The following is a 12,163-nucleotide window of genomic DNA, read 5'->3' as shown; positions in this document are numbered from 1 at the left end:
ATAGGTCATAGAATGTACTGTACATGTGTCAAAACCACAGGACAGATAAATCGGTCACCCATAGACGTGCAACCATGTGTGCCTGTCACCCAGAGACCGATATGTCTCCTAAGAGGATTTACATTATGATACTGTCAGGTAGTCTACTGGTTAATTATAGTACCACAAGCAGCAACAGAACCATACCAATTCTGATGTAATAATTAACGTTTTGTTTTTCTAAGACCAACAGGATCGACTTGTTCTGCTTGTTGTGGGATCACACTGGTAGAGGGAGTCACTGAAAGGTATGGAGAAGACCTGGATCGAACAAGGGCAGTATGACCGTATGAACTCTTGTTGAGATAATGCACACACACATACATGCACATAGATGCAGGCATGCACGCACAGTCACACATAACCATTAAGTTACATGCCTTGGACCTTGAACCCATCTTGAAAACCTCAATGTTCCACTGTTATGTAGTAAAGCACACCCTATCCGGTGGCTCACCGTATAGTCCTCCTTAGTCAGAGAGAAGCTGTACCGACACTCGGCTCACCCYGATGTTGCCCAAAACTCTGACACATGAGGGCCGTGTTCATTAGGGCACACTGTAGAAAAATATTTTGCAACATCAGGGTGAGCCGAACAAGTTCAGATAGTACCATTTTGGACTGTTTTCTTATGTTTCGTGCCTACTGATCAAGATCCAATACCAGTCTTTAATTTGTCATGGAGTTCTCACAGGACAGTCAGAGAGAGATTGTGAGGGAGAGATTCTTAGTTACCTTCTAAACAGGGTTTCTTCACCTTCAGGTTTCAAGGATAAGATTCTACCTGCACGTTTGATAAGAWTCTTACCAGAAGCACAATCCATGTTTCAGAGAAGTGGGGAAATATCATTCTTCTTGTGAACTTGGATACGACACATTTATTCACTAAGACTGATAACAGAAAGTAGTTCAGAGTGATTAGACATCAGTTATATTGAGTCCTAGTCTGAAATATTTGAAAGGTTTAATCCGACCCACCACAACTGATTCAGCTAATTAAATTATTGGTAATATTTTTTTTTGTTGAACCAGGTGTATAAGTGCTAGTCTATAACAAAAAAATTCACCACCTAGRAATCCCTAAGGAATGGATTGAGAGACTATTTTAGGACCCTTTCCTAGAGTCAGAGGAGATCAGAGAGAGAGGGGTTGAACAGGTGAAAAGTCATAAAAGTGATTCAGAATAATTAGTATAATATTCCATCTCTTTTATCCTTCACATCTCTCATTTTTCCCTGTTCTCTATGCTTCTCCTAAGGCTAGGGCCTTGGGCGGTTGCATAGCCGTCTCTTGAGAGAGCTGGTTAAACAATACACACACACGCACACACGCTTCACCTGTCACACACACATACAAAGAGATGCACACACACAGGGTTGGGGAGTAACTGATTACATCTAAAATATTGTAATCAGATTACAGATACTTTTGGAAAACTAGATTACTTCTTGGATTGCTTTTAAATCCAGAAATGATTTTTGTGAAAAAATACAGACACCTTTCTGTTCTCAATGACATTCAATTTGGCTTTGAAAAAAGGCGGAAGTTTAAAGGTGCACTTTGCAGAAATCGCAAATTTCAGTTTTTATATGACAAAATAAGCAAGTATATTGTAGTGAATCATTGTACCATCTAAACCGCTGTGAAATATATTTTCCATAGCCAAAAATATTMTATTTTCAACTGTTTGAAGCTGGTGTAGAAAACTAAAAGTAAAAGACACAAAAACTAAACTTTAGATTGGGAAGCATAGTAATAGTGCACCGAACAGATCTACCAAAAAGACAGGTCTATAACTCACTTTTCTATGTGAATTTGGTCAGGTCGCCCCAAAAAGTTACATAGTGCAGCTTTAAATTTGTTCCTCCTGGGCAAGTCTGGCCACAAGTCAGAGACCACTATGATGACACACCAAATGCTTTTGATGGGTCATTTTTGTCTTCGTCTAATGCCTCTTTAAGGGAAAGTGATCCAAAAGTAATGGAAAGTAATCAGATTACATTACTGAGTTTGGGTAATCCAAAAGTGATGTTACTGATACAAATGCTGTACAGGTAAGTAGTAACTATAATGGATTACATTTAGAAAGTAGCCTACCCTACACATGCACACAAACGAATAAACAAATAATTTATGCACAGACGTTMCGGCATCTTCAGGTAGTTTAGCCTGATGGCTCTGCCACAAAGACAGGGTCAAAAAACAAAGCCAGGATGACATTGTGACTCATCTCAACCTAGGCGAGGACACACACTCTGGTTTCATAATCATAATACATTCTCATTATTCTGACACTTACATACACTGGATCTATCATTGTCTTCCAGTACTGCCACATCATTCCATTGAAAACCCAAACACTGCTTGTTAATCAGGTTCTAAGGCTGTGTGTGAGTCATATTGTCGTAAGCAAGCACAGCACAGACGTGTGTTATTTCCAATCTGCAAAGAGTTACCATTAGAGATGGACAGGTAACTGCCAAAATAAAGGAAACACTTGAGTGAATGAGGAATACAAAGTATGTTGAAAGCAGGTGCTTCCACACTGGTGTGGTTCCTGAGTTAATTAAACAATTAACATCCCATCATGCAAAATGCCCAGTTGCCCCTTATTTTGGCTACCATGGCTAGTGACTTTGAAAGAGGGGTCGCAAAGGTTTAAAGGGTGTGTGTGTGTGTGTGTGTGCGTGCGTGCGTGTGCGTGTGAGCTAGCGTGTGTGTCTCAGTCACCAGATCTCAACCCAATTAAACACTTATGGGAAATTCTGGAGCGGCGCCCGAGACAGTGTTTTCCACCACCATCAACAAAACACCAAATAATGGAATAATGATTTCGCATCCCTCCAATAGAGTTCCAGACACATTTAGAATCTATGCCAAAGCACATTGAAGCTGTTCTGGTGGGTAGTGGTGGCCCAACGCCTTATTAAGACACTTTATGTTGAACCCTATTGCCTCTATAAAATCAGAAATTGATAGCTTGTTACAACATGCATTTGACCAAAACTGGATCACCAAGTGTGAGCACAAATCCCTAAAAGTCACCTATCCAGTCACCCCAGTCCTTTATGCTATTCTGAAAGTGCATAAGAACCCTGCTCACCCTCCACCCAGACGTATTATCAACGGCATAGAATCAGTCACAGACCCCCTTTCGAAATTCATAGATTATTTTCAGAAAAATATGTTTTTTAAGTTGCCATCCTTTTTAAGACACAATATCTACTCAACTGCTTAAATGACTGTCAAATTGATTCAGATGTACTACTCATTACTCTTGTTCACAATGAAGACAATAACCCTTTACTCATATTACGTTTTGGAAGCGCTAAATTGACGACATAATTTTATTTTGGTGTTTATCTAAAGAGAATCTTGATTACTTTTTTATCTGAACAACACAAGGACTTTCCTCAAATTCACTGTTGAATGTGACCCCAACAGCATCAACTTCCTAGATCTCAAAATATTCAAGGATGATCAAAATCCACACTACCATCTATCGGAAACCAAGAGAATACTGTCCTCCACTTCAATAGTAATCATCCGTGACATCTCAAAACAGATATCCTGACTGGCCAGTTTCTACGCCTGAGTCGCAACTGCTCTACACTCAAAGAGCTGACACACAGGCTCCAGAGGATATTCTAGTCCAATCCTCCAGCGCGCCCACCTCCAGGCTCAGGACATGCCCAGACCGTCACTTCTAGCTCAGAAGCCCCAAAAGAACAGCATGGCACGGCAGTGCATTGTAACATGACTTCAGTCATTGTTCAAACAAAATCAAAAATCCCAAAACAATAGCCTATTCTACAAACTGACTGGGCAAATACTGGTTCAATCAACATTGTTTCCACGTATTTCAACCCCCAAAATAAAAAAAAGAATGTTAAACACTATTATTGCACACATAGTGAGTCATTGCGACTTATAATGTGACAATTTTACTCCTGAACTTATTTAGGCTTGCCATAACAAAAGGGTTGACTACTTATTGGCTCAAGACAATTCAGCTTTACATTTTTTATCAATTTGAAAACTCTTATAAAAACATACTTTCTCTTTGACATTATGGGGTATTGTGTGTAGATCAGTGACACAAAATCTCAATATAATCAATTTTAAATTCAGGCTGTAACACAACAAAATGTGAAAAAAGTCAAGGGGTGTGAATACTTTCTGAAGGCACTGTATGGCAGCAATAAAGTGAGGTTGGGCACCTGTTACACACTCCACTTTCTGTTGGTGTTTCCTTTGTAAAAACTGTTTGTTGACTAATGTTTTGAATACCACTATGCGTTTCTTTGTATTTTTTTGAAAACATTTTGGAGTGCTGCCATTTCCCAGTGTTCTTGGGATTTCGTTTGAAGTCATTGTCATATATGGCAGAGCAGCCAGCTAATAAAGCGAGATAGCGCACCTGTTACCACTCCACTTTATGTTGGTATTTCCTTTATATGGGAAGTTACCTGTATATGATGGGTCAGTGTCAATGATAAAATGTACTAGCTGGGTCTGTGTGTGAATGAACCATCGACGTTTAACCTGACTACAATACCAAGCATTCACCATCTCTCTCTCGCTCTCTCTCATACACACACACACACTGACACTCATGCAGTGCACCTCAGGTATCCGTGACTAATTTCACATTAACGTGATGATAATTCCAACAGCAGGGGACAAACTTAACAGATTCTGCTCTACGAAAGCACAACATTGCTGAAACAAGCAGAACATTTCATCTGCAAGTAGCATACAGAGCTATCACAGAAATATATGTATGCACAATGTGCACAAAGGGAAGCCTTCACCGGGTGCCTGCCATCTCTATCTAGAAGGGGGGGCTGAGTATGAGAAMGTGTATGTATGTATGAATGTTCATGTTTATCCTTTATTCTACTCATCAGTATTATAATCCATATTTCATGAATTTTGAATAATATTCCTACTTTCATAATTTCACCCTCTAATGTTATCATTTGTTCTCTCTTTGTTCCCTCTCCTCCCTCTATTCCTGACCACAGGTGACGAGCTGCACCTGTGACCAGTGGGGATCCTATACTGAACAAAAATATACATGTCAAGTGTTGGTTCCATGTTTCATGAGCTGAAATAAGAAATCCCAGAAATGTTCCATACGCACAAAAAGCTTATTTCTCTCAACTTTTGTGCACAAATTTGTTCACATCCCTATTGGTGAGCATTTGTCATTTGCCAAGATAATTCATCTACCTGGAGTATTTCTGTCTGTAATAGAGCCCTTTTGTGGGGAAAAACTCTTCTGATTTGCTGGGCCTGGCTCCCCGGGGGGTGTGCCTGGCTTCCAAGTTGGTGGAGCTATGCCCTCCCAGGCCCACCCATGGCTGCACCCCCCTTCATAGATATAGCCCAGGCAACAACCTGTCTGTGACACACAAGTCAATGAGGAACAAGACTTTCTGTATCTACATTTTGTATCTAATGTTTTCTGTGTGTGTGTGTCACGCCCTGATCTGTTTCACCTGTCTTATGTGATTGTCTACACCCATCTCCAGGTGTCACCTGTTTTTCTCATTATGTAATCGATGTCATCTACAAAATAGCTTCCAACACTCTACTCAGCAAACTGGATGCAGTCTATCACAGTGCTATCCGTTTTGTTACCAAATCACCTTATACCACCCACCACTGCGACCTGTATGCTCTAGTCGGCTGGCCCTCGCTACATATTCGTCGCCAGACCCACTGGCTCCAGGTCATCTATAAGTCTATGCTAGGTAAAGCTCCGCCTTATCTCAGTTCACTGGTCACGATAACAACACCCACCCGTAGCACACGTTCCAGCAGGTATATCTCACTGATCATCCCAAAGCCAACACCTCATTTGGCCGCCTTTCCTTCCAGTTCTCTGCTGCCAGTGACTGGAACGAATTGCAAAAATCGCTGAAGTTGGAGACTTTTATTTCCCTCACCAACTTTAACATCAACTCTCTGCAGCAGCTAACCGATCGCTGCAGCTGTACATAGTCCATCTGTAAATAGCCCACCCAATCTACCTACCTCATCCCCATACTGTTTTTATTTTATTTACTTTTCTGCTCTTTTGCACACCAGTATCTCTACTTGCACATCATCATCTGCTCATTTATCACTCCAGTGTTAATCTGCTAAATTATAATTATTCGCTCCTATGGCCTATTTATTGCCTACCTCCTCATGCCTTTTGCACACACTGTATATTGACTTTCTTGTGACGCTTGCATGTCTGGACTCTGAACCCGCCTGCCTGACCATTCTGCCTGCCCTGACCTCGAGCCTGCCTGTCACTCTGTACCTCCTGGACTCTGACCTGGTTTTGATCTTTTGCCTGTCCACGACCATTCTCTTGCCTACCTCTTGAATTATAACAAATATCAGAGACTCAAACCATCTACCTCCCGTGTCTGCATCTGGGTCTTGCCTTGTGCCCTTATAGTGTGAAGGGAATCATAGGGGGTCTGTGTAGCTATAGGGCATGTCATTGTAGTATTGATTATAGTTCCTTTATAAAAAGTGACATTTGTTATAATGTTGTTACTTGTTTAGAAGTGGCTTGGAAATTATGGTGTGACTGTTCTTGTGTGGGTTGGACAAAGACTAGTGTGTGACGATGGACTCTTCCAAAACAAACAGTCACTGTGGCTGTAGCACGCCATGCCAAGAGACGCCTCCCTGTTCCCTCCATGACCGGTTTAACTCCTAGACAGCCACGTGCTTCTGTTGTTAGATCAGCTGTCACCCACACACACACGCAGGCATGTATGCACGCATACACACACGTACGCACACAAGTACGTATGCGCACACAAGCTTATGCAGGCACGCACTCATGCATGCACTGTCACACACACACACACACATACACGCTTCAGTTGTCACACACATGCACACACATTCCTGTCAATCAAGCCTTTATCTTAATTTTTGGGAAAATTAGACCATTCCGGAACTTTTCCAGATTTTTTTTTTAAGAACAAAAACCCCCCGGATTAGAACACTGATGGGGATGTCCTAAAAACTGAAAATGTTACAACACGTATCTGTCTGTCAAATTATACAGTTGGAGGCTTACCACCAGTCTGAGTGACACAAATTCTCTAGACAAACAGGTCACAGTCTCTCAGCCAGACAACTAATCACTCTTGAACCTAGAGAAACTGGAAATACTGGGCTGCATCTCAAGTCTAAAGTGGCTTGCTCTCCTCGTCTCTCCTCTCCTTGTTTATTCTTCATTTTTTTACTGATCTGAAAACACAGGCTAGGTGAATGYACAGACTAGATTGGGGCGTGAGGGAGTCCAATCCGGCCCACGTTTGAGTAAAAATAAAGGGGAACTCGGAACTGTGTAGAAGTGATAATGGACCTACATTCATATCGTTTCTTAACTGTGTCCAGCTTGCTGATAATCACCGGAATTTAAGCTAGACAGTCAGAGAGCATAAAAAATTCCCAAAACGATAGAGGACTACTTTTTGTCAATTTTGACTGCGAGGAAATATAACCAATTTTCAGTGCGATCTTCCAGACCTCGTTGAAGACCGAAATCGGCCCCCAGGGCAAAAATAATTGACACCYCTGATTTAGACTATTAGGTCACACCCATGGCTAGGTCTCTTAGCGACACGTCACTTTACACATCCACACCTGTCGACTTAAGTGTCATGACATCACACCCACTCACACTTTTTACTGCCATCTTCTTTTGAGATAACAACACATCAATCTAGATGGGCATTTGATTGTAGTCTAGTCCTACCACATAGTTTCAACAGAGATTTGGCTAGAGGCACCACTGTGTCAAGAGAATGGCGTTTGTTATGCTGATCAGTTGCACTGAGATGTGGCTGTGTAGTGTGTAGACTTCTATGTCATACAGCCAGTTCACCCGTGATACAAGTCAGTATTCAATGTCCATCCATGTCTGAGGACTTCGGGAGATGACATAGAAACCGGCCACTAGGGGCAACCAGGAGCACTCTTAATTTCAAATAAGTGACATTTTTGCTAGGGCGTTGTAGACGGCGATGGTGGAGGGCATCTGCCTGTGGTGCCAAAGGTTGCCTGTTTGAATCCAGCGACATAAAAATGTTTTTGAGATTTTTGTTTTAAGCCTATCCCAAACCTTAAACCTTAACCATTCGGAGTTAATACCTAACCTTAAGATTTCTGAGTTACTGGCTAAACGTAACCTTAAACACCTCGACATGTGATGTTTGGAACAACTTTGAAATTTGACGTTTGAGAAATATGGATGAACATCTAATTCTGACGTGAGACTGTGATAGCTAGCTGGATCATAAATAGTAATAATATGGAAGTTTTCTCCCCACAATGGTCATTCATTGAATATGGAGAAATGTATCTCAAGTTCTCTAAAATGTTACGTGTTTTAATATGGGGACATAGACCATTATGTTGAGATATTGATGATTGGTTTCAGATATTACAGTTGAGATCTTCCCAGAATTCCCTATTCCCTATCTAATTTTCCCTATACTATTTCCTATACAGTATAGTGCACTACTTTTGACCATAGCCCTATGGGCCTTGGTCAAAAGTGGTGCACTGAATAGGGTGCCATTTTGGATGCAGACAGGGTGTTAGAGACAGATAGAGGGGTGAATCAGAGACCTTTGCACTTCAAATATTGACTGTGAGTCAATAACCCGGCCTCCAGCGCACCTACTGAGTCTATCTTTGATGCCTGCCACCTCTGACCCTACAGCCTGTTACACTGTCTGTGTGTGTAGGTGGGTGCAGTCACAGTCCAGCCCCATAAACTTTGTCTACTCAATATATTTGTTTGATAATTGCGCCATCTATTGAATTTCCATTAGAATCACACTTGGCTGCAGTTCTACAATTTCTCCACTAGAGTTCATATGTGGCTTGGCTATTCTAGAGAGTAGTCAAAAACCAGATGGGGGAGAAAAATGGAGAGAAGCCACTTCAGAATACTATTGAGACACCAGGTCAACAATCTTGCTGTGGTTTATTAGAGTCCCCAGCACAACGTGCACCTGAGTAAAGATCATGCTGTTTAATCAGCTTCTTGATATGCCGCACCTGTCAGGTGGATGGATTATCTTGGCAAAGAAGAAATGCTCAGGGATGTAAACAAATTTGTGCACAAAATTTGAGAGAAATAAGCTTTTTGTGCGTATGAAAAATGTATGGGATCTTCAATTTCAGCTCCTGAAACCTGGGACCAACACTTTATATGTTGTGTTTATATTTTTGTTCAGTATATGTTTCAAATCACTTGTCCATAGTCTGCCTATAGTTATAGTACCATATCCACCCTACTCCCAAATCCCAATGACAGGTTGTCAGTCCCTAGAACATAGTATGTATATTTTTTGTATTCAGTATGGTATGACGCCCTCACTGCCTGTAGAACAGTCGCTTATATAGTTTATCTTCTTTCAGTATTGTATTCACCCKGTGTCAGGAAGGCCAAGAAGATCATCAATGACCTCAGCCACCCGAGCCACGGCTTGTTCACCCTGCTACCATCTAGAAGGTGGAGACAGTATACTGTAGGTGCATCAAAGCTGGGACCGAGAGCCTGAAAAGCAGCTTGTATCTCCAGACCAACASACTGTTAAATAGTCACCACTAGCCGGCCTCCTCCCAGTACCCTACCCTGAACTAGCCGGCTACCACCTGGTACTCTACCCTGTAACTTAGAGACTGCTGCCCTATGTACAGCACATTTGTAAAGTATTCAGACTCCTTGACTTATTCCACATTTTGTTATGTTACAGCCTTAGTCCAAAATGGATAGAGAGAAAAACATCCTCATCAATCTACACACACTATCCCACAATGACAAAGTGAAACAAGTTTTTAGGAATGTTTATAAATGTATTTTWAAAAAACAAAAAAACATAAACAMCTTATTTACATAAGTATTCAGACCCTTTGCTATGAGACTCGAAATTAAGCTCAGGTGCATCCTGTTTCCATTGGTCATCCTTGAGATGTTTCTACAACTTGATTGGAGTCCACCTGTGGTAAATTAAATTGATTGGACATGATTTGGAAGGGCACACACCCGTCTATATAAGGTCCCACAGTTGACAGTGCATGTCAGAGCAAAAACTAAGCTATGAGGTCAAAGGAATTGTCTGTAGAGCTCCGAGACAGGATTGTGTCGAGACACAGATCTGGGGAAGGGTACCAAAAAATGTCTGCAGCATTGAAGGTCTCCAAGAATACAGTGGCCTCTGTCATTCTTAAATGGAAGAAGTTTGGAACCACCAAGACTCTTCGTAGAGCAATCGGGGGAGAAGGGCCTTGGTCAGGGAGGTGACCAAGTACCCGATGGTAACTCTGACAAAGCGTACCTCTGTGGAGATGGGAGAACCTTCTAGAAGGACAACCATCTCTGCAACACTCCACCAATCAGGCCTTTATGGTAGAGTTGCCAGACAGAAGGCACTCCTCAATAAAAGGCACATGACAGCCCGCTTGGAGTTTGCCAAAAGGCACCTAAAGGACTCTCAGACCATGAAGAACAAGATTAACTGGTCTGATGAAACCAAGATTGAACTCTTTGGCCTGAATGCCACACGTCAAGTCTGGAAGAAACCTGGCGGTGACGCAGGGTGGTGGCAGCATCATGTTGTGGGGATGTTTTTTAGCGGCAGGGACTGGTAGACACAATTWWATTTTATTTATATAGCCCTTCGTACATCAGCTAATATCTCGAAGTGCTGTACAGAAACCCAGCCTAAAACCCCAAACAGCAAGCAATGCAGCTGTAGAAGCACGGTGGCTAGGAAAAACTTCCTAGAAAGGCCAAAACCTAGGAAGAAACCTAGAGAGGAACCAGGCTATGAGGGGTGGCCAGTCCTCTTCTGGCTGTGCCGGGTGGAGATTATAACAGAACATGGCCAAGATGTTCAAATGTTCATAAATGACCAGCATGGTCAAATAATAATAATCACAGAAGTTATCGAGGGTGTAGCAAGTCAGCACCTCAGGAGTAAATGTCAGTTGGCTTTTCATAGCCGATCATTAAGAGTATCTCTACCGCTCCTGCGGTCTCTAGAGAGTTGAAAACAGCAGGTCTGGGACAGGTAGCACGTCCGGTGGACAGGTCAGGGTTCCATAGCCGCAGGCAGAACAGTAGATCTGAATGAATGAAATATTCTTATTAAATACTTTTTTCTTTACATAGTTGAATGTGCTAACAACAAAATCACACAAAAATTATCAATGGGAATCAAATTTATCAACCCATGGAGGTCTGGATTTGGAGTCACACTCAAAATTATAGTGGAAAACCACACTACAGGCTGATCCAACTTTGATGTAATGTCCTTTAAACAAGTCAAAATGAGGCTCAGTAGTGTGTGTGGCCTCCACGTGCCTGTATGACCTCCCTACAATGCCTGGGCATGCTCTTGATGAGGTGGCGGATGGTCTCCTGAGGGATCTCCTCCCAGACCTGGACTAAAGCATCCGCCAACTCCTGGACAGTCTGTGGTGCAACGTGGCGTTGGTGGATGGAGCGAGACATGATGTCCCAGATGTGCTCAATTGGATTCGGGTCTGGGGAACGGTCGGGCCAGTCCATAGCATCAATGCCTTCCTCTTGCAGGAACTGCTGACACACTCCAGCCACATGAGGTCTAGCATTGTCTTGCATTAGGAGGAACCCAGGGCCAACCGCACCAGCATATGGTCTCACAAGGGGTCCGAGGATCTCATCTCGGTACCTAATGGCAGTCAGGCTACCTCTGGCGAGCACATGGATGGCTGTGCGGCCCCCAAAGAAATGCCACCCCACACCATGGCTGACCCACCGCCAAACCGGTCATGCTGGAGGATGTTGCAGGCAGCAGAACGTTCTCCACGGCGTCTCCAGACTCTGTCATGTCTGTCACATGTGCTCAGTGTGAACCTGCTTTCATCTGTGAAGAGCACAGGGCGCCAGTGGCGAATTTGCCAATCTTGGTGTTCTCTGGCAAATGCCAAACGTCCTGCACGGTGTTGGGCTGTAAGCACAACCCCACCTGTGGACGTCGGGCACTCGTACCACCCTCATGGAGTCTGTTTCTGACCATTTGAGCAGACACATGCACATTTGTGGCCT

The sequence above is a fragment of the Salvelinus sp. IW2-2015 genome, linkage group LG18 (assembly GCF_002910315.2).
Source record: "Salvelinus sp. IW2-2015 linkage group LG18, ASM291031v2, whole genome shotgun sequence".
NCBI lineage: Eukaryota > Metazoa > Chordata > Actinopteri > Salmoniformes > Salmonidae > Salvelinus > Salvelinus sp. IW2-2015.
The sequence above is the reverse complement of the archived record's forward strand: the minus strand, read 5'-3'. Positions refer to the sequence as shown.